The sequence below is a fragment of the Crocodylus siamensis genome, chromosome 12 (genome assembly GCF_052110815.1).
Source record: "Crocodylus siamensis isolate JL-2025a chromosome 12, ASM5211081v1, whole genome shotgun sequence".
Lineage (NCBI taxonomy): Eukaryota > Metazoa > Chordata > Crocodylia > Crocodylidae > Crocodylus > Crocodylus siamensis.
This window is the reverse complement of record NC_143406.1, coordinates 39,904,104-39,928,667: the sequence shown is the minus strand read 5'-3', so window position 1 is coordinate 39,928,667 and position 24,564 is coordinate 39,904,104. Positions and strand designations below refer to the sequence as shown.

Here is a 24,564-nt window from a genome sequence, read left to right as displayed (position 1 = left end):
AGAGTCGGATCATTGCACTTATTAGCCAGTGTAACCAAGAAGTGAATTAAGACCATTAGCCTTGTAGGGTTGCATGTGGTTCAGTGATCTATAGTATTTGCTTCCACAGTCCTCTTCTCGTTATTTTACTTGCTTTCACCAGTTCTTTTTTCACAGCCCTTTGGAGATTTATATAATACACCGCTGAGTGTTACAGTATCCCAGGCTACTTGCCACTTGGAGTCTCAAACATTGCAATATACTTTGCTGCTTTGGCAGAGTTCCCTGGGAAAGCTCCAAGTCCAACACAAGCTGATAATGTCTGATGACATTTTGTGGCACCACTTCAGTCTTGAAAAGGACTGCCAGGGCTTTTTTGTGTCTCAAGTGCAGTCTCCTAATTGTGACTCGATGTTTAAATTCATTGGCAGAAGAAGTCTGCTCACTGCTTTTATTTTTCTTGAACTGAAGAAGCAGCAGAATGGAGCGGCAGAGAGAAACTTTCTTTTAACCTATTATAGGAGAAGAATTTTGGAAGACCAGTGTTTAGCTTTGGGCTACTGTTTATTCACAATGGACCAATTTCAGCCCTCAGTTACACAGAAAGGAAGAACATGGAGCATGATATCTGTAAATATTTTGTTTTGTGCATCTTGAAAAGGTAATGGAGTAGAATAGATTCAAACCTTAAAGCTAGAGGTGTTCTCAGCCATCTTATGCAGGAAGTTCAGGAAAGATGGACATTTCAGAGTATTTCAGCTCTTTTGTTGTGTAATCTTCTTCTTTCTTAGGATAATCTACTTGGACACAAGAAATGTGGCTTGAAATATGTCAGCTGAACCACTGTGCCTGTAAATGCTCATGTTGGTGGACTCCTCCTTGTGCGGTTAGTGTAGTTTTTTGAGCCTGAATGCTCTGTGGTAGTGTAGTTTGTGCCCCTGCTGTTACTGTAGTTAGATCTCCCTGAAGATCTTGATGAAAGACTTGGTCTGATGATGAAGGATCAGTCAGGTTTTACCTTTCTCTCTAGCTCTAGTTGGCAAGGGCTAGGGGCATTTTGTCCTCTGTAGTGTTGTGTTCTTTTCCCAGAAGCTTCTGAGCACATATGCTCATTCAATAAGCTGCAGCCCCTCCATGCAGTGTGCAAAATATCTTGAAACTACTGGATCTGAATTTATGTGGAGTCACTGGGCCTATCCTTGTTACCCAATCTAATTGCCAATTTGCAGTCTCCATCCTGACCTACGCAAAGCTGAAGATTCTTAACATTTATGGATCAACTAGGATGGATTTTTAAGTTATTTGAAGGACTCCAGTAAATTTCACTCAAGCACCGACATGATAGATGCTGTAATGTTCCCTGGATTGAATTAATCGAAGTATTGAGCTGCAGTCAGAGATGCATTTACAGCATGTGAAGGCATACCCAAACTAGTTTTCACCTAGCTAGTTCAGGTATCCGCATCAGAAAAGTGCAGTGGCATAAGGTTTGGCATGAGGTGTTCAAGCCCATCTAGTTCCTCCTGATTACACATTCAAGCAAGTCACTTGTGAAGGCTGGAGTGGCCAGTGCATTTGTTGCTGTTCGTACCCAACCTAGCTGGATTGAAATGATCAAGCATTATGGCGTCTGTGCTGCATTGACATCTGTGAGTTCATTGTGGATGTACCCTGGGTGTTCTTTCTTCTTTTGTCTTGTTCCACTTAGTTCATTGCAAAGTGAAACTAAGAGGGCAGATCTGCTTTGGAGTGGGTTGTAACTAAACTTAGCTGTACTAATGGATGAAGCTACAGTTTACATTCAACCCTGGAAATTGCAAAAATCTAGAACTCTTGGTTCCAAAATGATACCTTTTATTAGACCGAGAAATTTTAAAAAAAATCTCTTTCTGAAAGCTTTTGGGCTAAGAAAAAGATATTTTTTTGGAATTTCTCAAATGGTCTAATAAAAGGTACCATTTTGGAACCAGGAGATTTAGATTTTTGCATTTCTTTCTGTCTCAGACCAACACGGGTACCACATACATGGGCAACTGGTGCCACCTCAGTCGGGGGGGCACATGCCCCCCCAGCAACCAGTCAGCGACCAGGGGAGGGGTCCCCCCTTGGCTGATCGTGCTGGCTGGGAAGCAGCTGTGGTGCTCTTGGAAGTGGCCACAGCACTCCCGGAAGTGGCTGCGGCACTCCCACTTCCCAGCTGGTGCTCGCAGGGGGGCATCAGTGCTCCCACTGCTCCCACTGCCTATCACCTAAGTGGAGAGCATAGCCTGTCGGGGGTGCACCAGCACTCTCAGGGGGTGCACGTGCACCCCTTATGCATCACCAGTGACCACATACATCCCTGGAACCCTGGAAGTTGTGTACTTAACTTTATCAGCTAAAAAGGTGGCAGTACTAAGTACTGGAGCTGTGCTTGATTTCCATAGGTAACTTATCAAGATTCTGCACTTCTCATTGTTTGTTTCCATTATCTGGAAACATGACTTTCCATGATGATGTAATCCACAGTGTGTATACAAATCCCATGGAAAGAATGGGACCTCACAGTGTGTGTGTGCATGCATGTGTTTGAGGCCACATATAAAAAAAAAAAATCAGGTTTCAACATGTCATCAAGTACTGAGTTTCCTAAGAGTAACAAGCAGTCTATAAATACTTTGAGCTCTGCCTAAACAAATCTCTAATACAGATTCATGCAGTAGTTTTGCATCTACTTAGGGACATGGTGGCATGCTTGGTGCAAAGATAATAAGCTCTTGGTTTCTATGGGCATTTACATTGTATGTTTATTTATAAAAACAGGTGGCAGTATTTTATTATTATAATAATAATAAGAATAATGGCAATTAGCACGATACCCCTTTCCAAAGGCCATAGCCTGCCAGGTCATGGAATGTACTGAATGCACTGGAAGTGGTGCAGTTATGCTGTACCATGGAGGGACAGACTGCAAAGGGTAGATGGGAGGTTGAAATACACTTCCTAGGAATGGCAGAAAGACATTATGCTATGGCTACTTGTGCTCATGCTGTAGTATGGAGGAGCATTTTGTGATTGGCCAAGGAAGGTGTGGGGACTATGTGTCACTCTATAACTGAGCAAATCTATAGCATCTTACTTACGGGTGATGGGAGGGGACAGCAGCTGTGGGATAGCATAGGCTGTTATAGTTGCTAGGAATACCTCTACTAGCATTTGGATGTATACAATGCTGTCTCCATGACAACTGGGTGGAAATACAATATAGAGTTCAGCTATGTAATTTATTGTCCAGTGGGGAGAATATAGGCTTAAATGACATTGTAAAGTGAGAATGTATTTTATTTTAATTTAAGCAGGTATCTGATTACTTGTTTTCAAGGCTTTTTGTTGGGTGACTATAAAGCAAAGTTATTCGCATTGCAGCCCAACCAGACCCATAACGGTAAACTTGCTCAAATATCACGTATACATGCAGAAAAGTGAAAAACCTAATTAGTGTCACCTGAGATGAAAGCTCTGTAATCATGACTGCAATCTCAGAACAATTAATCATCCACCTACAGTAAGAGTCACTGGGTTCATTTTTCAATTTCTTCTCTAATCTCTTTTGCAGCTTGAAGGTAACTAGTGGAGCAAACAAGATGATGTAGTCAGAGAGATCCCAACTAAATACAGACAACTGGTTAATCATGGTGGGAGTGAGAGCAACTAATATAGTTTCCTGCCAGTCCCTTGTTATCATCACTCATAACTTTCTGAAATGTTCACCTCCCAGGCTAATATTTTTCAGGCTTAGAAAAGACTGTTTTTGGCAGGCTTGAACTAAACTAGTTCAGCTGTTTTTGAGACTATTGTGGATAGTGGTAAAATAAACACTAGACCCGTTGCATATACATACAAATGTCTTTCCATGGTATTTCAGTGCTCTTGCACTGAAATGTCTTTGTGTTGAAGAGGCATCATATCTGGGATGGAACTAGGCCACCAAGGAGGGCAAATATCCCTAGAAATTGTGATAAAATTGGTCTAGATCTGAGCAGGTTTGGAATTCAGGGAGGAGTACAAACTTTCACCACATCTGGTCTACAAGCACGCAGCTTGCTTTAAGCCATGTGATCACAGACTGGGAATGACATGTACAGGCGTTTACCAGTGCTGAGAGCTACATGGGGAACCCAGTGTAAGAAACTCTGGGTGGGATCGAGGTGCTTACAGGTCCATGGGGGGCTTGGCACGAGGTGGAGGACTGTCAGGTCTGTGGGAAGGGCTGGTGGGTTCATGTGGTTGCCTGTCTATGGGTGGGGGGACCAGAAGTCTGAAACCAGACTGGTCCGGGCCGGGGGGTAGGAAGGGTACAGCCCCCAAGCTGGAGCGAGCTGCTGGGCTTTCTTCGCTGTGCTCCAAACAGGTACAGATGTTCACTAGATTGAGTTAACCTGCAATCCCAGTCCAAGTTAGGTCACCTTTGCAGATGTACAGAGGGGCATTTAGATCAATCTAACCCAAGTTAGGCCGATCTAAATGTAACTTCTGTACATAACCTATGAATATTCCTCTGTATCCTGGTGTGGTGTATATTGAATGCCTCTCTCAGCTGATAAAGTGCTCAGCTAGAGGCTGTGGCTGGGATGTCCTTTCGTGCTTTGTGAACTTAATTGCATAGTGAAAAATGTAGTGAAGGAGCACAGGTCGTCTCCCACATCTTGTTCTCATAGCACAGGGTTGGCTGCATCCTTGATGTAAGTTGGAGCAGTGCTGTTCAAGTGAATAGAGCTCGCCTGCTTTGCAGCAATGGTGGATCTGAACTTTCAGTCTTTGGCACGGACATTTTCTGGGCAATGTCACACTTAGTTTTTCTACAGTGCAATAGTAAATGTGGTTACTGTAAAGAACAAGAGAAACCGCATCTCAGAGTCAATGATTTTTATATGCTCCTGAAGTCAGCCAGAGGAAAATGTTATCAGTTTAATCTTATGTTTGAAAATGCTTGCACCGTTTTACAAGTCACTAAAGCACCCGACCTACATTTCCACAGCACCCAACCTACATTTCCACGGAGACAGAGACAAGTGTGAGTTAAATGAAGAGACGCCGACACAAGCAAACATAAATATTTATAACAACCCAAAGTGGAGTCTCCATTATCGCTCCCTAGGTTGGGGGCATGTGGTTATCATCAGAAAGGACGGCAAGCAAAGGGAACAATGAGTCCAATATTAGGTTCAGCAGCTGCGGGGTCCACCCACTGAGGTCTGCTCGACAGTGCAGCAGAATTTGGCCCAAGAGGTTTAATCAAATAAAAACATACAAAAAGGTTAAATTTGGGGGAGTGCTCTAACATCTGTGTTAGACACGGCATTCTTTCGTCATATTTGTCTCTGAGATTGGACCAAAATCTTTGTTGAAACCAAACCCTGTGCTTGCTTATGGGGACTTTTGCCTGAACAAAACCTGAACAGTCAGGCATCCTGTACGATATATGATACCAGATTTCCATTTGGGTCATCAAATTAAAACCTTCCTTGATAAAACGGATTTTGGCAGCCTTGTGATAAATACAAGATTCTGGATAGCAACACTCCTGATAAGTGAATCCTGACCCTGTCTTAATGCATTAATATCCTTGCAGTATAAATGATTTTCCCCCTTCTTTCCAGGGCTCCATTGAAATTTCTCACTGCGACATAAATCATTACCATATAAATGTCAGTTTTCTTAGGAAACAGATCCTCCGGGATTGTTAATTAGAATATCTTCACGAACATCTGAACCAAGCTGTAGGATGTTATGGAGTCTTGGGGATAATGATAAAATGGGCTGCTCACGTTTCTACGTAAAGATCAATGCTTGAAATACTTGGCAAAAGAACATTTCAATATGTGCTGTTCAACTGCACACAAGTTTCTACAAAAAATGGCAAAGTCAAGAATTAAAAATACATAAATCCTGGGAGGAAGGAGGGCAAAGCGTGCAATGAGAAATTATATGGTAAGAATGCCCTAATTTGTTATCATGGCAATTTTCAGATTGCAATGTCAAAGACCTTTATGTTTATGAACGTTCTTTGCGCTAACCTAATAACTGAGCGCCAAGGTGAATCTATCAAGCTAATTTTAGGTTTGGCTTGAGAATTGGACTTTTTCAAACCTTCTAATGATTTTGTCCATACATTAATAAATCTGCAATAAAACCCAGCATAAAAAGGACAAATAATATTTCCTCCACTGTAAGAAGAGAAAATCAAATGAAGGGCAAAAATTCCCTTTGCCTCCTGTGAACCGCAGCTCCCGAAGCCAGATCCTTGGTGAGCATAAATCAGAATAGCTTGACTGGAGCCAAAGCTCAGCCAGTTTTTACCACTGACAAACTAGCCCAGCCAGGAGGCACGTGCACTCGGCTGATGTGCAGGAATCCCATCGATCTCCATGCGAGTTCCACGTGCGGGACAAGAACAGAATTTGCAGCGGAGAATAGCAGCGTGGATCAAATCATAATTTTTTCCCACTGAGTCTGCCTTCTTCCTGTGAACATGGAACGTGCACGGGATTGTCGGGGATGGAAGTCGTGTCTCCAACACGCAGGCAGACCAAGCTGTGAGGTTGCTATGAGTTGCAGAGCTCTTCCTTAATTACCACGGAAATAGGAAGGCTAACTAATACTTAGCTCTCCTATGGGCCCTGATCCTGCAGTCTACGGGTGCTTGTAGATGTGCTGGGAGTTTGCTATGACACGCTGCAATTATAGCATGTTGGAGCAGACTCGATTAATCGAGTTTGCTGGAGCGTGGCAATTGCCATGCTCTGGCAGCCTCGTGTATCAGTGCCCCTGCACTTGAAAAGGGTGGAGAGGTGCTACTAAAGTGCGTCGAAGGAACTTTAGTTCAAGCACTGCCGCCACTGTTTTGAAGCAGGGGGACACTGATACACGAGACCCTGCGGTGCTTTAATTAGAGCAGCTCTCAGAACCACCCTAATGAAAGCACCCCTCCCAACACCCAGAGTACGTCTGAAAGTGCCCTATGGGCCTGATCTATAGGCCTTGATCTCTGTGTCTATAGATCATGGCCTATAGATCCCTGTTTAACTATAAAGCCTGATTCAGCAAGGGTTCCAGCATCCTCAGCTCCTACTATCTTTGTCAGTGGCTGAAGTTAGGTGCTGTCTGGCAGGGGCCCAGAACACCTCTTATAACCCTAGATTAAGTGCAAAACAGTGTTTCCTTGATTTTTGTAGAAAACTGGAGGCTTCTCTCAGGAGATGAATCTAAGACACAGAATAGAGTTTGGGCACTGCTTATTGCATCTGCAAGGAAACCATAAACGTATTATGTCCACAGTAACTTACTACTGTGCAACTTCTTTTATCTCTCTGAAGTGTCATCCTCTCTCCCTCCCCCACCTACCGAAGAATAGTGTGGCACTTAAAAGTGGATCTTGGCGTCCAATCGATCGGTGAATGATGCCTATGGGAGTTTTACATGATGAATAACATTACCAGAGTCTGCTCTTCATTTTCTTGTAGGGTAGTAATGAAAATAGTATTGTACAAACCTAATGCTAACACGATTCAGACAGACACAAGGAGGCCTGCCTAAACATTAAAAATGATGGAAATCAGTCAAGAATTGTTCAGGTTAGAAAACCAAGGTTCCTTCACTGCCAGTTATCACAAATACTTAGCATTTGCTTTTCTCCCACACACTGTCATACGTCTGGCTTGAATACTTAGTGTCTGTTTCTTCCATTGAGTCTAGGCATGTGACGACAGCAGGGTTCTTCTTACAGCTCCTGCTTAAGAAACTTCTTGCAAACTTCATCTTCCCTTAAGACTGACAAAGCTATTAACAATGTGAAAAATAAGAGAGGGGGAAGGTCATAGCAATTCGAAGTGAACATGTTTTGGAAAATGTGTCTACGGACCTTTGCTTCCTGTGGGTGGTTCATCATTACAGAAGCTGGAGAGTTATATCTATCGCATTTTTGGTGATGGGTGGGAATTTAGGAATCTTTTTTTTTTACAGACTCTCACTTCCTGAACCGAGTGTGGATCCTCCCCGAAGAAACTGTTGATAGTCTATTTCCTGAGTGAAGTGAGCAAGGAGCGCATTTTCAATATGAAGTGTTTCCAACATCCTCTGATATTAAATACACAGCTGGATTGATTCCCAGGTCCATTCTCCTGGTTTTTGGGCTTGGAGGGATGTGGCAAGACTCCAGCAAGGAGGTGGAGTACCCTGCAAAAATGCAAAGCTTTCAAGGCATCCAGTTAGCTTCGACTCTGGAGGAAATGTTAGTGGAATCAGCTGAAAGGTGGGATGGCTGGAAGCAACAGCAAGAGGAAAAGCCAGGTGTTTGTCAAGATCTTTCTCAGGATATTTGCCCAGTGTCAAAACAGACCTTCAGATGTGGGGCATGTGGATTAAAAGAATTTAGACAAAGCTGCATCCCATTTTTCCCACTCCAAATTCTCTGGATCACTTTGGTTCCTTTTCTTCATTTTGGCCATGTCGTCAATTCAGTCAAACCCTTGATCACCTCCCTGCCAGCCTGTCTAAATGATGAAAGTCCCTTGTGATTCTAAAGTAAATGTGAAAACTCCCGAAGACCCTGAGCCTGTCCCAAGCTCCACACAGATGAGTTCTTCATGTGCCAATTCTCACTGAAATCACTACGGCTCTGTGCAAAAAAAAAAAAGTCTTATCCTGTGGTGCTCCTTGCAAGATTGGGACCTACCTTAAGCTGGAAAGTGCTGGCTGCATCAGGATATAATTTGTTATTTGTGACGGTTCTGCCAAATGTTGCTGGTTGGAAATTTTTTGACAAAATTGTTATTATTTTTTAACTTGGAAAATGCAGTTTCTGCCAAAAAATGTGGTTTTGCTTAATCATTTTTTCTTCTTTCCATTGGGAAAACAGAACATTTGACTTTTAGAGTTAGTTCAACATCGATATCTATCTCCACATAAACTCCTGAGGCGCCTTGCTCCCTATTCTCCTGTATGAATGGCATCTCTCGTGGCACACCAAGTTCTCTCCTTTGGCTGAATCACGGAAGTCACATAAGGAGGATGTATCACCATCAGAAGTTTGGCATACTGAGCTCTGCTGGGGGACTTGGACTTCAAATTTGACCAGCCTTACTCCAAACCAAGTAGGCTCCCATGTCTATGATAGAGTCATTTGGGGATTACTTTTGCAGGCTCTCCTGTGAAAGGATGCTGCCATACTTCTGAGATGTCTAGGACTTATGGTCAATCAAAAATCACGTGAATATCAAAATGGTCTCATGAGGTTTTCAACTGAAACATTGTTTTCAAATTATTCTTTAACTGTTGTGCTAAAATTCCTTAACCTGAAACACATGCGTCCTTTCTGACGAATTGTAAAATGGGAATCCTGACTGTTTTGTGATTAAGTAGCTTTGCTGACAATTAGTAAGAAGAAACAGATGACTATTTTTGGCTACTTCATCCTAATGGAAATTTTCCTAACCTGAGTGTCTAATAGATATCTCATTGCACTGTCATTAATCATTTCTAGAGGATTTGTTTTTCTTAACTCCTCTCAATAAAAAAACCCCATTTTGCACCACTTGATGCTACTGACATTTTTGCCTAATTAGGCAATACAAAGTCAGGCTGAGGATGTTAAAGTTAGTTTTATTTCAGAAAGACAGCATTCATTCACTATGCCAAAAGGCACATCTGGCTAACAGGCTAGGACACTTGAGGGGAAAAGGCATATTCCAGTTCAATTTATAATCTACAAAAATGATTTTTTTTCCTTGGAGAAAGTATTTGCCATTTCTAAAAATAAATTGTAGGAAGAAAAAAAACAAAACAGGGAAACCGTGATTTATTTTTTTCTCATGGAAACCATAATCCTACACGATGAAAACAGAGTAATGAATTGAGCGCAGGAGGATTTCTGATGATGGGATAACTCTAGAATCTTTGTTCTGAATATAAATTGATACATTAAAATGTGCTTGTAACAACTGCAGCTTTAGTGCACGTAGCCAAGAATAAGAAAGCCAACTTCATAAAATGACACCTAGCATGAAATCTATCCAAAAACATTGTACTATATACACTAAGAAAAAAAAAAAGTCAATTTGCTTTCGAAATGGTTGGATAGCAAATATAAACCAAACCACAGGCTTATGCTTCAGAACTGAACTTTTATCACCATTTCCAATTTTGTGCTGACTTATTCCAGGCTTTTAAAAGCCCAATTGAAATAAAAATTAAATTTGCAGTGCCCTGATTTTCCTTCTCAGGAAGAGCATGGGAATACATTTTCCTGCAGTAAATGGAGAATTAAGTTTATGCCTCCAAGTTGGTTGAAAGTTTGTTCTAAGAATAGGTTGTGGGTGAAATCCCAGTCCAACGGAAAGCAATGGCAGTGTTCCCATTGACATCAACAGAGCCATAATTTTACACTAGGTTCACTTTATACCACATTGGTATGGTGATACACAGAGTCCTGTTCTCACTTACGCCAGTATGAATCCAGAGTAATTCCACCAGTTTTAGTGAAGACATGCCAGAATTACATTAGCACTACTGAGAGCAGAATTTGGCATTGCTTGATTCCACACGTCCCTGCATTGTTGACCCAAGATTTTGACTCAAAAGTCAAATGTTTTAATTCAGATAAAAATTTCCTGTGTTTGGTTTTTATTTCATTTAGGCCAGGTTAATATCAATGCAGCTTTACCAATGCAGATAAAAAATTTGAGCAAAGAAATCCTTTCAGGGGACTAGAACTGCCCAAGAGTGAAACCAAGAAAGAAATAGTTTACCTAATCTGTTAGAAAAAAAATGATTGGAAAGCATACTCTGTCTTCTATAGCCAAAGAGAATATAAACAATCATTTTAAACTCTTGAAGGCATTCAAGAGGAAGTTAGTCTCAGGCCATAGGTATTTTTTTCCTAATGTTACTAGTAATAACTGGAGAAGTTCATCCAGTCAGTTCTGTTTCCAAAGAAAGATGAAAAGTTATTAAATGCAAGGCAGAACTGGGCATTTTTGCATCCTAGGTTGCTGTAGTTGGGGCAGTGGCAGGAGCCGCAGCAGTGGCTGGGAGCAACGGTGGTGGTAGTTAGGTTGTCAGCGGTGTCTAAAATGGTGTCCAGGGCTCATGCCCTGCTTGCCTACCCCTTGTTACGTTACTGAATAAATAATCAAAAGAAAGAAGCATGCATCCATATCAGAAAGACCGTTCTATAGGAGAATATATACATGTTATTAATTTATATATCCTAAGTCAGAGAATAGAGGACTACGACTTTTGTGTGTATGTATGTGTGTTGTGGGGTGGGGGTTGTTCTTTAAGATAGCTTCAATTACAACCAAGGGACAAGATCCTGGTCTAATTTTTGTCACTTTAAATGCAGAGGAAGCCTAGAGTTTTCACCTGTTTATTTTCAAAGTATCTACCTGCGAACAGAATTATTTAGATGCCGTGGGAAAAAGTTAGGACAGAATTTAAATAATTACTTATTATGAGTCTAGTCCTACAGCTGTTCCACTAAATACCACTTGTCTGAAACAAGTCCCTTTGGAATCAAGATGCTGGACTCTGCGTTGGCCGTATGTAGACAGTGAGTGGAGGGAACAGGTGTTGGAGCCCTTAGATTCCGGGAACTGCTTCTTCGCAGGAGTGAGATAATAGAACCAGCACTTTTCGGTACTTCTAGTGCCCTCATTACCCCAGAACGTAAACATCTCATCATATTTAATTTATTAGTCCTCCGCAGTGAGGGACCGTAGTGCTAATATGCCCATTTTAGAAACCAGATGTAAGGAATAGAGCAGTGGCAATGTGTAGGGGGTGCATGGGGGTGCACATGCAACCCCTGAAAGCACTGGTGTACCCCTGACCAGCTGCTCTACCCACTTAGGCGATGGGCTGGAGGGGCAGGCAGGAGTGCCGGTGTCCCCCTGCAAGCACTAGCCGGGGAGGATAAGCACCGGATGTAGGCTGTGGTCACTTCCAGGAGTGCTGCGGCCACTCCTGGGAGCAGTGTGGCCACTTATCGGATGGTAAGTTTTTTTGTGAGAGAAACCCACACTCCGGTCAGCAAGATTGGCCATGGAGGATTCTCCCCAGTCGGTGAGATTGGCCATGGGGGATCCCTTCCCCAGTTGATGAGACTGGCTGTGGGGGACCCTCCCCCCCCGGTCACTGCCTGGTCACTGCGGGGGCATGTGCTCCCCCTGGCTAAGGTGGCACCAGTTGCCCATGGCACAGAGAAATTAGGTTTCACACCTTCAGAGCATTTAGGTGTCTAACACCCACCAATTTCAATGAGAGTGAATACCTTTGATGACCTGGCATTAAGTGACTTGCTCAGGAAAATGTATGTTGGAGGATGGAACTGGACCTTTATCTCCTGTATCCCAGGGAAACAATTTAATCATTGGACCGTTATCCCTAACTAGTAGCCATAGTTCTTTATATTGCAGGACTGAAGAGAAGGGGATGGTGAGGGAGAGAATTATTTCCCTTCTCTAATTTTGGGAGGTGCAGAGATTCCCTGGTCATTAGTATTCTGTAAGAGTCTGGGTCAATGGTAATCTCTGCCTTTCGATGGCAGCTCCATATTTGCAGTATTTTGCATCAAGGACACCATTTCTCTCTTTTGTTTGCACAATAAAATGCCTCATGAGGTATTATTGATGAAAAACTAATCAACAAACAAACATGACTCAAAATACATGAGAATCATAAAATACTGCAAAATAAAGCAACTCCCCTCCACCACCCCGTAATGCTTTCAGACCTCCATGCACTGAGGTATTTTAGAACCATTTAAGATATGCAGGAATCATAAAAGTTGGACAGGTTTAGATATATTTTTTTTCGCTCTCTCTTTTCCCTACCACCAACAATTCACTCAGTTATAGAATACATTACACAGCAGGAGACACCACAGGAGCCACGGCTGTATCACAATAGAGAAGATTATAATGAGTATCAGATGAAAGGAAAGAGAGCGAGGAACTCCAGCAGCAGCAAAGGTATCAAATTTGTGGGAGAGGATGCAACTCCGACAAGATGCCAATGACAGTGGGTGGAAGTGAAACAATGTCAGTCACCGGGAATTAATTATCATCCTATAAAAACAAATCAGCAAAGCAACATACTGCACATTTCTACCGAGTTGTGAAGTTTGGCTGTCACACAGGAGACTGGTCATTTCACACTGCCAGAGGGCATGTTCACTAGTCTAGTAGAAAACTGGATGTCTCATTGTAGCACACTTGCACTGTCATAGTTAGGGCCCAAATTGCAGTTTCCATGATAAACCCCTTGTATTGAGGAGTTTATAAACCCAACCAAAAAAAAAAAATTAAATTGTTCTGAGCTGAAACTGGGTTGACATGTTCTCAGCACCAATACATTTATCCATTTGGGAATGCTCTACTGAGAATGATAGAAATGGTTTGATGAAACAACTGAAAATGAGTAAGTCTGTAATTTTCCCCAAGGGCAGATTTGGCAAGGACCACTGGGTGTTTTTTTCTTTTTTTCTTTTAACAGCAGAGGAGGGGTAGGGTCCACTTATTAGGATCATCTGGGCATGTTACCCCAAGAAAGTTCCCTACCATTGCAGGGGCCCAAGGCATTGGTATTTAACTTGTCTTCTCTGCTCTCTTCCTCTAGCACATTTTTTTATTTTTTAAGGTTTGGGTCTTTTTACCAGGGAACAGAAGCTCTGGGTTTGCAGCCAGAACTCAGCAAGAATTTGAACGTTTTTGAAGCTGGCTTGCTGGCATTTGGGAGAGGAAGATATATAGGGCCAGAACAGGGGCCCTGAATTGGAGGTAATATGGCTCAGTGCAATAGTTGTTAGTCGAGACAGGAGCAGGCCTAGGGTTATCATCCAGGTCCTGACCCCTAATAATGCAGAAACTGTTTTTGTATTGTTTATCCAGTGATTATACAGGGTGAAGTGGGCCAACTTCAAAAGAATGGCTTGGTGGTTACAGCTTTTCACAAGTAGACATTCAATACAAGTTCATAACCGCCTGTATGGAAGTTGCAAGGTTGTCTGTGCTCCAGGCCAGTGAAGCTGGCTCTTGGGCTAAAAGTGGGAAGGCCTTCCTCCTCCACTTCTATTCTAGCATGTGCACACTCAAAACAATCCTCTTCTGCACTGAAAAGCACTCAAATAGTGAGTACCGAAAATTGCTGCTATGTGGCTATACAAGTCTATTTAGGCACATAAAGATGAAAAAGGGTCTAGCCCTAAATGTTCAGTGATCATTGGGGTCTATACCCAACGACTCCCTTTACAATTCTGTACTCACGCTAGCTCTTTCAGAGGAAATTTGAACAAACAAGGAATGAATCTTTATTCAGTGCCAATTCTCTAGGATTTATTTCATTATGGACATGTATCAGATCAGAGAGAGGAAATCGCGCAGCAACATGACCCACCAGGACTAAGATGCTCCTATTATTCTCAGAAGGGGGTGGTCTACATCATGATAACCACTGCTGCTGGCAGCCATTGGCAGCGTTGGGGTGCCTTTAGAAACGTGGCTTCTGAATGGTTCTAGAGACTAAATTCCAGTGACTTTTCCAGGGAACCCTCATGGTTAGGAACAGTTCAGGCGAGCTTCTGTAGATGTGCCGTAAATAGAACTTGTTCTAGAGATAAAAGGAGTATTGTTTTTCCAGAATTTTCTTTTAGGACCTTTTACCTTTACTAACTACACGTGACATTTTAATAATCTATGTTTTAAAGACAGCTGTTAAACGTGATGAAAATACAGCTATAGTACAGACACAATCAACAGTAATGTTCGTGAAGCAGAGGCACTAATCTGTTTGGGCAGGATTTTCCAAGGCACTTAAGGGAACTAATGAAATTAAATAGGAGTTGGGCATGGCACTCTCCTAGCTTGCTTTGAGGATTTCAGCCTTGAGACAAATGCATTGCAGCTAGGCCTGTGCGAGTCAGCAGCGATCCCATCCGGCTTTGGATCCAGCTGCTTTGGATGGCCATGATCTGATCCAGAGCTCCAGACCGGGTTTCTGCCTCGATTCGGCCGAAGCGGCTCTGAAGCTCCAGAGCTGCTTCAGAGATCCAGCCATAGGGTATAATGGGGCAATCAGTGAAATATCTATAACTTTGTTGCTTTTTGTCCAATTCGGATGAAACAGGGGTGGTAGCTTCTGCTGCGAGCATGAAACCTGTCAAGCTTCAAGACGATTGGTGGAGGGGTTTGGGGGGAACTGCACCCCAAATTCTTAAAAGCCAAACTCATGCCACAGCTGTGTGTTACACCACGGGGGGGGGGGGTGAAAACTGCAGGGGTGGTGGCCCCTGGTGAGGCCACAGACCCTGCCAAGTTTCAAGAAGATTGGTGCAGGGGTTTGGGGGGGTACAAGAATCAATGTAGACAATCAACTGCCCCAAGACAGACGCTGTCAGTCCCACAAGCACCCATGGCATGAGTTTTGCCTGTCAGCAGCTAGGGGTACAGGGCCCAGAACCCCCCTGCACCAACCTCTGCCACAGCTGGCAGGCATTGTGGCCGCAGCAGGGGCCACCATCCCTGCGGCTGTCACCCCGCTGCGCCTTAGCACACGCAGTGTCACCCATGGCACCAGTTTTGTCTGTCAGCAGCTAGGGTTGCAGGGCCCCAGGACCCCCCCTGCACCAATCTCCTCCACAGCTGACAGGCGTCACAGCAGGGGCCACCCTCCCTGCAGCTGTCACCCCGCTCCACCATAAGACACGCAGTGTCACCCATGGCATGAGTTTTGCTTGTCCTCAGCTTGAAGTACAGTTCCCCCCAAACTCCTGCCCTGATCTTCTTGAAACTTGGCAGGCTTTGTGGCCTCAGTAAGAGCTACCAGCCCTGCAGTTTTGACCCCCTGGGTTGTAACACATAGAAGTGACAGGAGCTTTGCTTTCAAGAATTTGGGCTGCAGTTCCCCCCAAACCCCTATATGGACCTCCTTGAAACTTGGCAGACTTCATGCTCTCTGCAGAGTCTATCATCCCTGAAAATTTCATCCATATTGGAAAAAAAACCAACAAAGATATAGATATTTTATTATTTCCCCATTATACCACATGGCCGCATCTCCAAGGCAGAGCCGAAGCGCTTCGGGAAGCCGAACGAGGCCAGCACCTTGACCCAGATATGCTGCTTCAGACCCTGAAGCATCTGAAGTTTCCCCGAATCCGAAGCTCTGTCCGAAGCCTCACACAGCCCTAATTGCAGAAAGAAACTGTGCAAGCTTCTTACATTTTGCATGGTTTAGCCAAAGGTATTTTAGCCCCAGCTGGCCAAAACTACTATTCAAATCCAGAGCCTCTTTTGAGCCATTGATCCCTATGTTGTGGGCTGGTTTTATAATGCACAGATGGGGCTGGGGCGAGCCTACTTGACTCATCTCCACCTCAGACATGCATGAACATTCAGTCGAGCTCCTAAAGTGCATTAATCCACTAAATTACCCAGCACTTGAAAAATAGCCTCCTTCTGCTGGGACTATCTGCATGAGCAGAAAGTTTATCACTTAGATTTCTGTCTCTAGTATATATATTGATCTGATTGTAGAACTAAGTAGGACAGGAGAAATATGCAAGCTTTCTTTGACAAATATATCATTGGAGGAATTAAAAACGTTTCTTAGCCATTATATTCCAACCAAATTCTTATCTGCAGAAAGTTGACCGTCAGAGAATTAACTGGTCAATGTGGACCATTTTATCAACCTGCTTGCTTTTCTGGGTGGGGCACCACAAACTAAACTATATTGAGGCTCAGCACAGCTTGCCTGCACACATTACATGTAGTCATAATTTTATTCACACATTAAATTGTCTTGATGAAGTCATATGCCTAAAGTAAAATATATATGCATGTATTTGCTGGAACCTAACACTGCAGTTTAGTTTTCCCCAAAGAACTCAGCATCACAGGAAAAAGGATTTTATTTTTATATACAAAGCAGGACCCAGCAGTTTTCAGGCTAATATTCAGAAGTATCCGTGGTATGTGCTTGTACATCCAACAGGTGTTCTCTCTAGGGTTTCCCAATGGCTGCTGTCAGTTCTCTCATGCACCAGACTTACCTCCTGGGAAATATTATACTTCAATAAAGCCTGCTACGGGTCTTAGGATCTGTAGCATGGAACTAATGGCCCGATTTTCAAAAGTGCATGTCCCAGTTTGCATGTCCTTGGTTTCCCTGCCCTTGAATTTTGGTGCTCTTGTACATTGCACACATGGGTGCATATGTTCAGGTACAAATGGAACTGCTTTCCTGCCCACATTTACACATACACTTTTGAAAACCTGGCCAGAATATATCCCTCTCAGTCACAGCACTTCTGACAGTGTTGGGTACACGTGTCAGATACTTACTGTAAGTATTCTATATGTTTCTAAATGAAAATATATATATATTAAATGAATCATCAGTTACATTAGCTAGAGGGCAAGTTTTTGTTCATCCTGATGTACCTTGAGTAGCATCGGAGATTTTCTTTTGACCAGCCTGTAAAATGTCTTAGATTTTTTTTGTCTGAGTTGATAAGTGGGGTGGAAATCTCTCAAGAGCAGGCTTTGAAATAATCTAAGTGGGCCTCTGTGGGAGCTTACAACAAGCCCTCTATTTTCTCTTCATTTCTCTCGAAGACCAACAATCTGATTTTGATACTTGATCTTGTACTGATTTAACTCTGGTGTAATTCCTCTAACATACGTGGACTTATTAGCATTTGTGCGCTTGGAATCAGGCTTTTGATATTCAATCAATTCTTTTTCTTCCTTCTCTTCAAAGACTCTCTCATCCACAGAGTCTGGACTAATAACAAGCCAAGCACTTTACAAGGAACTAAACGCCTTCCGTGGGACTTGCAAAACACAAATACACAAGACATACTATCAGAATTGACTTCTACGCTGAGCTAGAATGTAATGAAAATATTGTCCACCTTCCTATGTGCCTACTAATATGGGAATAGGGAAGTACATTCCCGCTCTATTTAAAAACAGAAATTATAGTAAATGATAGCCCTTGTCCACCTCTTAAATACATTGATGACGTCAACGTTTAGACGTGTGCAGCGTGGGTCTGATGCCAGCACAAGGCTCAGTGTAGCTCTGCTTTGATGGCTGGTAAGAGCCCAGCCTGCTACAGATCACTTCTTTGTCCTCATTTAGCATTCTTTTATTCCCCAGGATCACATTTGGAAGGGGCATCTTGCTCTGTGATCACTTTAAGAAAGCCTTTGTTTATTACAACCTTTGCAGGGCTTGGTCTTTTAAAAATACATCTTGCAGTGCGTGAATAAATCCAGATGGGGAACGAATGCAGCAGTCCAGGGAGGGTGTGTTTCACATACTTCTAGTCTGCTGTTCTCAGCCCGGAGGGAAGGGCTGCAGACGGTTTCAGCGCTAGGGCTCTCAGACGCTGCGTGCCAAATTCCATGTGTGCCAAACTACATGCAAGAGCTTGCAACGCAAACTCGCACCTAGCAGAGTCCAAACTCAGGCTTGAATTATGTCGTGTGCTACTTTAATCAGGAAAGCCTAATTACTCTGCTGTTTTTTCTCACACCCACTTAACGCCACTGACTTCCTTGAGTTACATGCGTGAAAGTAAGATCAGAATCCAGCCTTACATTTTAGAAAGGATGAATCCTTGTCCTGGCATCCCACCGTGTGCTCTTTGTGCTGCAATTATATCTGGAGGGATTCCAGTGAAAGTGGTGGTGCCTTGTCAGTCAGTACTAGAGGAAGATAAAGGGCATTTGGGTTGATCTTGAAGTCATCCACAACCAACCGGAGCCACGTGAGCCATCCTTCTCAGTCTACATTAAACCTATACCCAAGCTGCCTGCATAGTGCTTCTTATATCACAGCAATAAGACGCACCCCAGAGAGCTTTTAACAATAGGCCTGTGGACAGTTTTCCTCTCCTTCCAGTCATGTCTCCACTTAGAAACAGGAAAGGAAGGTGGGAACATCAAAATGCAATAACATGTAGTTGTGGGACTGCTGCTCAGGCTTCCTGTTGTTTGAGGTCTGTGTACAGGCCAGTTCTAGGCACATACAGGGGAAAATTTAAGAGTTGACTGGAAGCAAAATCAGCTTCAGGCCCAGATGTTCTGCAGAGCTTCCAGTGTTAGGCTGAGCTACCACCAAGGGTTGAGCCCAGAGGTTTGCAGAGTAGCTAGTTGTCTGGTTGGTCTGGAGATGACCTTGGGGTGGATCCTAGTATGAGGGCTAACCCTGGCGCTCAGTGCAGACATAGCTATAGAGGTTGCACAGGCCTAATGTCTCCAAGGATGTTGGAGGACACCCACCCACCAGTGAGTCTCAGTTAACCTTTGGATAGATACCCACATCCACCAGCACAAGGGAGTGAAGACTGAGTAGTCCAGTCATCTGCACACAGCTCTGTTGTCCCTGTTGCACTGCCATTAGAGGCAGTGCCTTTGTGTTGCCATAAAATTTCCTCCCTCACTAACTTAACTACTACTGGGGTCCACTGAAATCACCTCTAAAGCTTGCTGATGAAAGTGAGAGGAGGTTGTGGGCCCAGTGTGCCATTCTTTTACACCAATCCTAGCTGATATAACTCCATCAAACTTACCACCCTTGAGGAATCCTGAAGGAATCCAGGACATTTGAAAATTGCAGCAGAAGCTGACAGGCAAATAATCTGATGTTTTAAAAATCCTTCTATAGGGCTATATCCTAATTCGGCAATAGTTTCTACTGGGAACTGCAACTGGTTTTAGTTGTAGCCTAGATAACATTAAGCTGCTCAAGCCTACTTAACCCCCCCCCCCCCAAAAAAAAAACCATTCATTTTCTCCCTGTCCTGGTGTTTATAGCCCTTGGATTGGCAGGGAAAGGGTTACCACTGTCTCTGTTAGGAAAGGAAGGACCACAGCTGCATGCCCTGAGTGAGGGATTGTCAGGGTAGGAGGGTTGGGATAGCTGTCATGAATTAAATGATTCCCCAAAATACTACAAAAGGCTTGTGCTCCAGTGGTCTGGTTTAGCTAGACTGACAGGGGTGGGGTTGGAGCAGTGTTAAGGAGTGGCTAGAGGCTGTTTCTGGCTGGGGTAAGTAAAGGAGAGACTTGCATCAGGAAAAAGCTGTCCTTTTTCCAAGCTCCAACCTTGCACAAGATGTTTTTTTTAAAGTTACTATTCACATTCTGAGTCTAGGAAGCTCTGATTGCTCATTGTGTTAATGGCCTTAAAATGCAGTAGGAAGAAGAGGGGTCTGAGAACCAGCTTAAACAGAGCAATGGAAAAGATCCAGATGTGTCCAGGAAGACCTTTTGTGTAAATTAACTGTGAAATAAGAAAGGTAAAGTCCAATCCAAGTCCTGGTAGAAAGGCATTTTCAAGACTGAGCCTCCATCACTGCTAATAGTCACACCCTGGTTGATGACATTAGCAAATAGGCAGCTCCCCTGAAGATTAGGGTTTTACATTAATGGGGATGCCTTTCCTGGCACTTCCAGGCTGTACTGCATTCCTTCTATGGGTATAGAGAGGTCTTCAATCACCTGTGCATGCAGCCTGACATTTCTCACAAACTGGCCACTTCCTTTCCAAAACACTCTGATAAAGGATAGCTTGATTCCTCCAGCTGTCAAGAGCCAAAGAGAAATGCTTTATTGACACTTAATTCACATTCCCTGCACTAGACCCAGTCTTGGCCTAGTGAACACTACTTACACACAGAAGGGGGAAGGCACGCCCAGGGCAAGTAGGCTGGGCTTTGTTCGCTGGTTAGGGGGAAATGATCATTGGGGCTTAAATGAGTTTCATGCCCACGCAGACATACAAGATAGAACTGGGATCTTCCTTTGTCTCTGCATGGGATGAATTATCCAGAAATAAGCTAGTGCACCTCCTGTCCTGGGTAGGAATGGGGAGAGTGTTGGTTTTGTCTGCTTTACTGTAGGTACAGAAAGCAGGGGCCAGTTAGACCTCAGGTGGTGCCTTAAAGATGCAGTGCTTCCCAGTGCTGTCCCTGGCTTAGACACTGCTCTGAACAGAGGGCTGCACTGAAGTCTAGCCCTACATTAGCAATACTCTGGTGGCTTTAGAGTTAAAATCAGTCCACTGCCTCCTGAAGCCAGTGCCTTGGAATCTGTTCTGGACTGCATCAGTGTGAAGGTAGCAGAATTTGGAGGAGTTGCTCTGAGATGTGGACAGCCTCGCACAGCACAGCCAAAGAGTAATGTTCTTCCCTGAAATGTGAGTTTGTACAGGCTACTATGGATCACTTATTAGGGAATAAAGATTAAAAGTCTGCTAAACTTTAAATTAAAAAGGTCACCAGGTGAAGCAGGAATAGATTGCCCAGTAATATGAGGAAAACAGTGGAAACAAAGCCATTCCTATTCAGCTGGGTCACATGGGGGCCTGGTTTGTTGCCTATTTAGGAAGTGCTGCAGTCTTTAATGTCACTGTAGTGCTAAGCATTCAGAATAACTTCAGTGAACTGAAGGGGACTCAATGGTTCTTCCTCGTGTCATTCCTGCAGCTCATTGAACCTTGGTCTGTTCCCAGATGCCTACCTTGACACCGACGCCTACCTCTCCCTTGCATCCTAAGGCTGCGCAATTTCAAGAGGGACGGCTCATGCATGAAAAGGTCAGGTCAAACATTTAATGCTTGCAGCGCTGGAGGGACAGAAAACATGAACTGTTCTGAAAAAAGAAACACACAAGTACTTTAACTCTTCTGCAATAAACAAGTGGTGGATTTAACTCCCTTGCACACAAACATCAATTATTTAGAGTTAAAAAAAATCTACTTATTGCCACATCTCAGGTACAAAGACTGAGGTTACCAAAGCCACTTTAAGGATTTGCACACCCAGTTCCCGTTAGAGATTAGCAGGAATTGACCATCCAAATCCTCTTGGTTTTGAAAATCCCAGGCTTAAATACATTCAAAATTCTGTTTCTGCTGTCTGTAACCCTGACCAAAAAAATGTCATCAGAAACATTGGGATTATTTTGGCATTTAATTAATATATTTCTTATTAAATCCATTTTATATGAGACTTTGCCCCCTTTGTTTTTCCATGTTAAACTGTTATCCTTTTTAGAGAAAGGCAATGAATCACAGCTGTCGTACTGAAACCCTCCCAAGACTGCATTGTACTCTACTCTCTCTTCCTTGTAAGGGCCCATCTGGTATTATCCATGTGTTGAGGTCATAAATAAAAGAATCTGAATGAAAAGCTTTGTTTTCCTGATGTTAGAGCTACTTTTTTTAGATCCGAGTCGCACTGTTCTGGCTTCAGGAGGGCTGCGAGTGTGACAGGTGACGGAAAATGACTAAAGCTTGACCCAAAGCCCATTCAAGTGACCAGCGCTCGAAGCTGGAGGGAAGGCCTGGCTTTTATTAAAACATCATTTGTCCAATGTTAGCAATGCACATCACCTTATCTGCCAACTACTTTCTTTAGCTGCCAGCTTCAGTTTGCTGCTTGCAGGACTGGTGTTGTCAACTGGTGTTTAATTGGCTGGAGCCCACACACGCATGCATGGCCTGATTCTGCAATGATGTCACATGGGTAATTGACATAATTGGTAACTCCTGGTTTACACCTAAGAGACCAGAATCGAGCCCATGACCCTGTTTGCTAAAGAGAAACACTTTTGACTTGAGCTTCTGAATGACTCTCTCAAACGAATGGGAATGAGCAGGTAGGGAGGCTGGCTCTTGGGTCCTATAAGCAGAGGTCAGCATGATATCTCTCATCAGTCAGGTGTGTGTACAGCTGAATGATGATATTTCAAAAACTGCTCAAGCATGTAATAAACAGGTCCCATGGAGATGGAACCTCTTGTTAGACGTGATGTGATGAAAAAGATATTGCTTCCTGTCTTTCTGCAGTTGCAAAAACTCTTTCCATTCCACCAAGACCGGCAGACTGTCCCAATGCCTTCTGGTGATAGAAATGCCACTGTAATTCCCTAACAGTGTGTTGCATACTTCAGCCAGTCGCACAGTGAAGCAGACTGGGACAGACTAAGAGGGGTTTTGCGTACATGGGTGCACCCTTGTGCTATTGCAGGCAACTTTTGCCCATGATCCCTTTCAGAACCTGTTCACAATCGATCTTGATCACCCTAACTTTCTCCTAGCACTGCCTGGCAAGGTCTTGGAGACCTTGGTTGTCTTACCAACAAGACACAAGATTGTACAGCAACCTTTTAATTTAATCTTCTACCCCGCCCCCTTGACTAGTGGCTCCTAGCAGTCCCAGTAGGATGCTTGTCCTGCACAACAGATGCTTAAGGACAAGAGTGAGGAAATGGGAACAGCCCTTGCTATGCCCTCACAATACACCTGCCAAAGCAATGACTCCAGCAGGGTGGGGAAGTAACTTGCTGTTTTTTAAGATCATGAATGGATTGGAGTTAACTGTGACTTGGAACAATTTTGCCTTCCCTGGCTGCTGCTTGGGCAGTAGAGCTGTACAATCCCACTTACTCAAGGTACCCTGCAAAATGCTGATCTGGCCATGTAAAGTGATGCTTTATCGTAGACACTAGAGGCAGTAGATCCTGCTATCTTCTGAAATGCTGGGATACTTGGTAGAAATGCTTAAAATTAGCAAAAATGGTCTAGAAGATGGAGAACTTTTTTTCAAGATTTTAAACTGATGTGGAAAACTGCTCAAGGAAGTCCACCAGTCTCTGCTTATTGATGGTGCATGATGTAACATTAGATTTTCTAGTAGGTCCAGGACACAGTACATCATTGTGGATCTCTCCATGGCTCTCTTCCATGGCTCTCTCAAGCATATTTCAACCACTTCTGCAGCGGCAGGACATTGGCTGCTATGGTCCCCCAGCTTTACAGAGGTTGGGCGGTTATGCTTTGTATTGTGTCAGGGTTGACAGTAGTCTTGCTAATAGTCTTGACAATAGATTTGTATAGGATCTTTTGAATAGGGGTGATCTGGCCTCAGGCAGGGGGTTGGACGAGAAGATCCCTTGCAGAAGTAGTTCTCTGTGAGTCTACGTACTGCCGAGGACCATGAAAGGTTCTTGTGAGATGTGAAATGCTCGATCTCTGCTGCCATCTGGTACCCATGCTAGATAACAGATGCAGTACTTCCCCACTGCTTTCTTATGGCATCCAGTTATATTTGGTTCTCTCCACTGGTTTTTGGAGCCAGGTCCCATATGCCGTATGATTGTGATTTTCTTCAAAACTTACTGGATAATGCAGAACAGCACACCATGCCAGTGAAGGAGATGGAGTGTGTACATGAGTAGCAACTGCTCACCCCTTTGCAGAGCAATATATTTACACTTGCTAGCTCTGTTGGTTGTCTAGCACGGCAGGTGGTGCATAACTGCGCTTGCATTCATATACTTGGAAAGAGCAGGGGGTTTCTAATGACAGTCTCTGCAAAGTTGCAAGGAAGATACTGGAGAGCTCTTGCAGCCAGATCCTAGATGCAGGACACAATGTACAGATAGCAGGGAATCAGATAATTGAACTGATGCCTCCCCTCCCGCCCCCTCACCATGCAGTGAGTCCTTTTACACTATCTTGAGCAATGCAAGACTTG

The 24,564-nt window shown here is 43.5% G+C and overlaps 1 long non-coding RNA gene across 2 annotated transcripts in view; it reads left to right on the top strand.

Annotated features, from left to right (window-relative positions):
• Window positions 1-24,564, top strand: part of LOC149854979 (uncharacterized) — a 200,396-nt gene that overhangs the window by 67,067 nt on the left and 108,765 nt on the right. Inside the window, exon 4 of one of the 2 annotated variants that reach the window (XR_016438666.1) lies at window positions 7,981-9,530. The exons of the other annotated variant lie outside the window; for it this stretch is intronic. This is a non-coding gene — a long non-coding RNA (uncharacterized LOC149854979). Of the gene's footprint in view, window positions 1-7,980; window positions 9,531-24,564 lie in introns of those variants that run through there. 2 annotated transcript variants of the gene reach the window in all.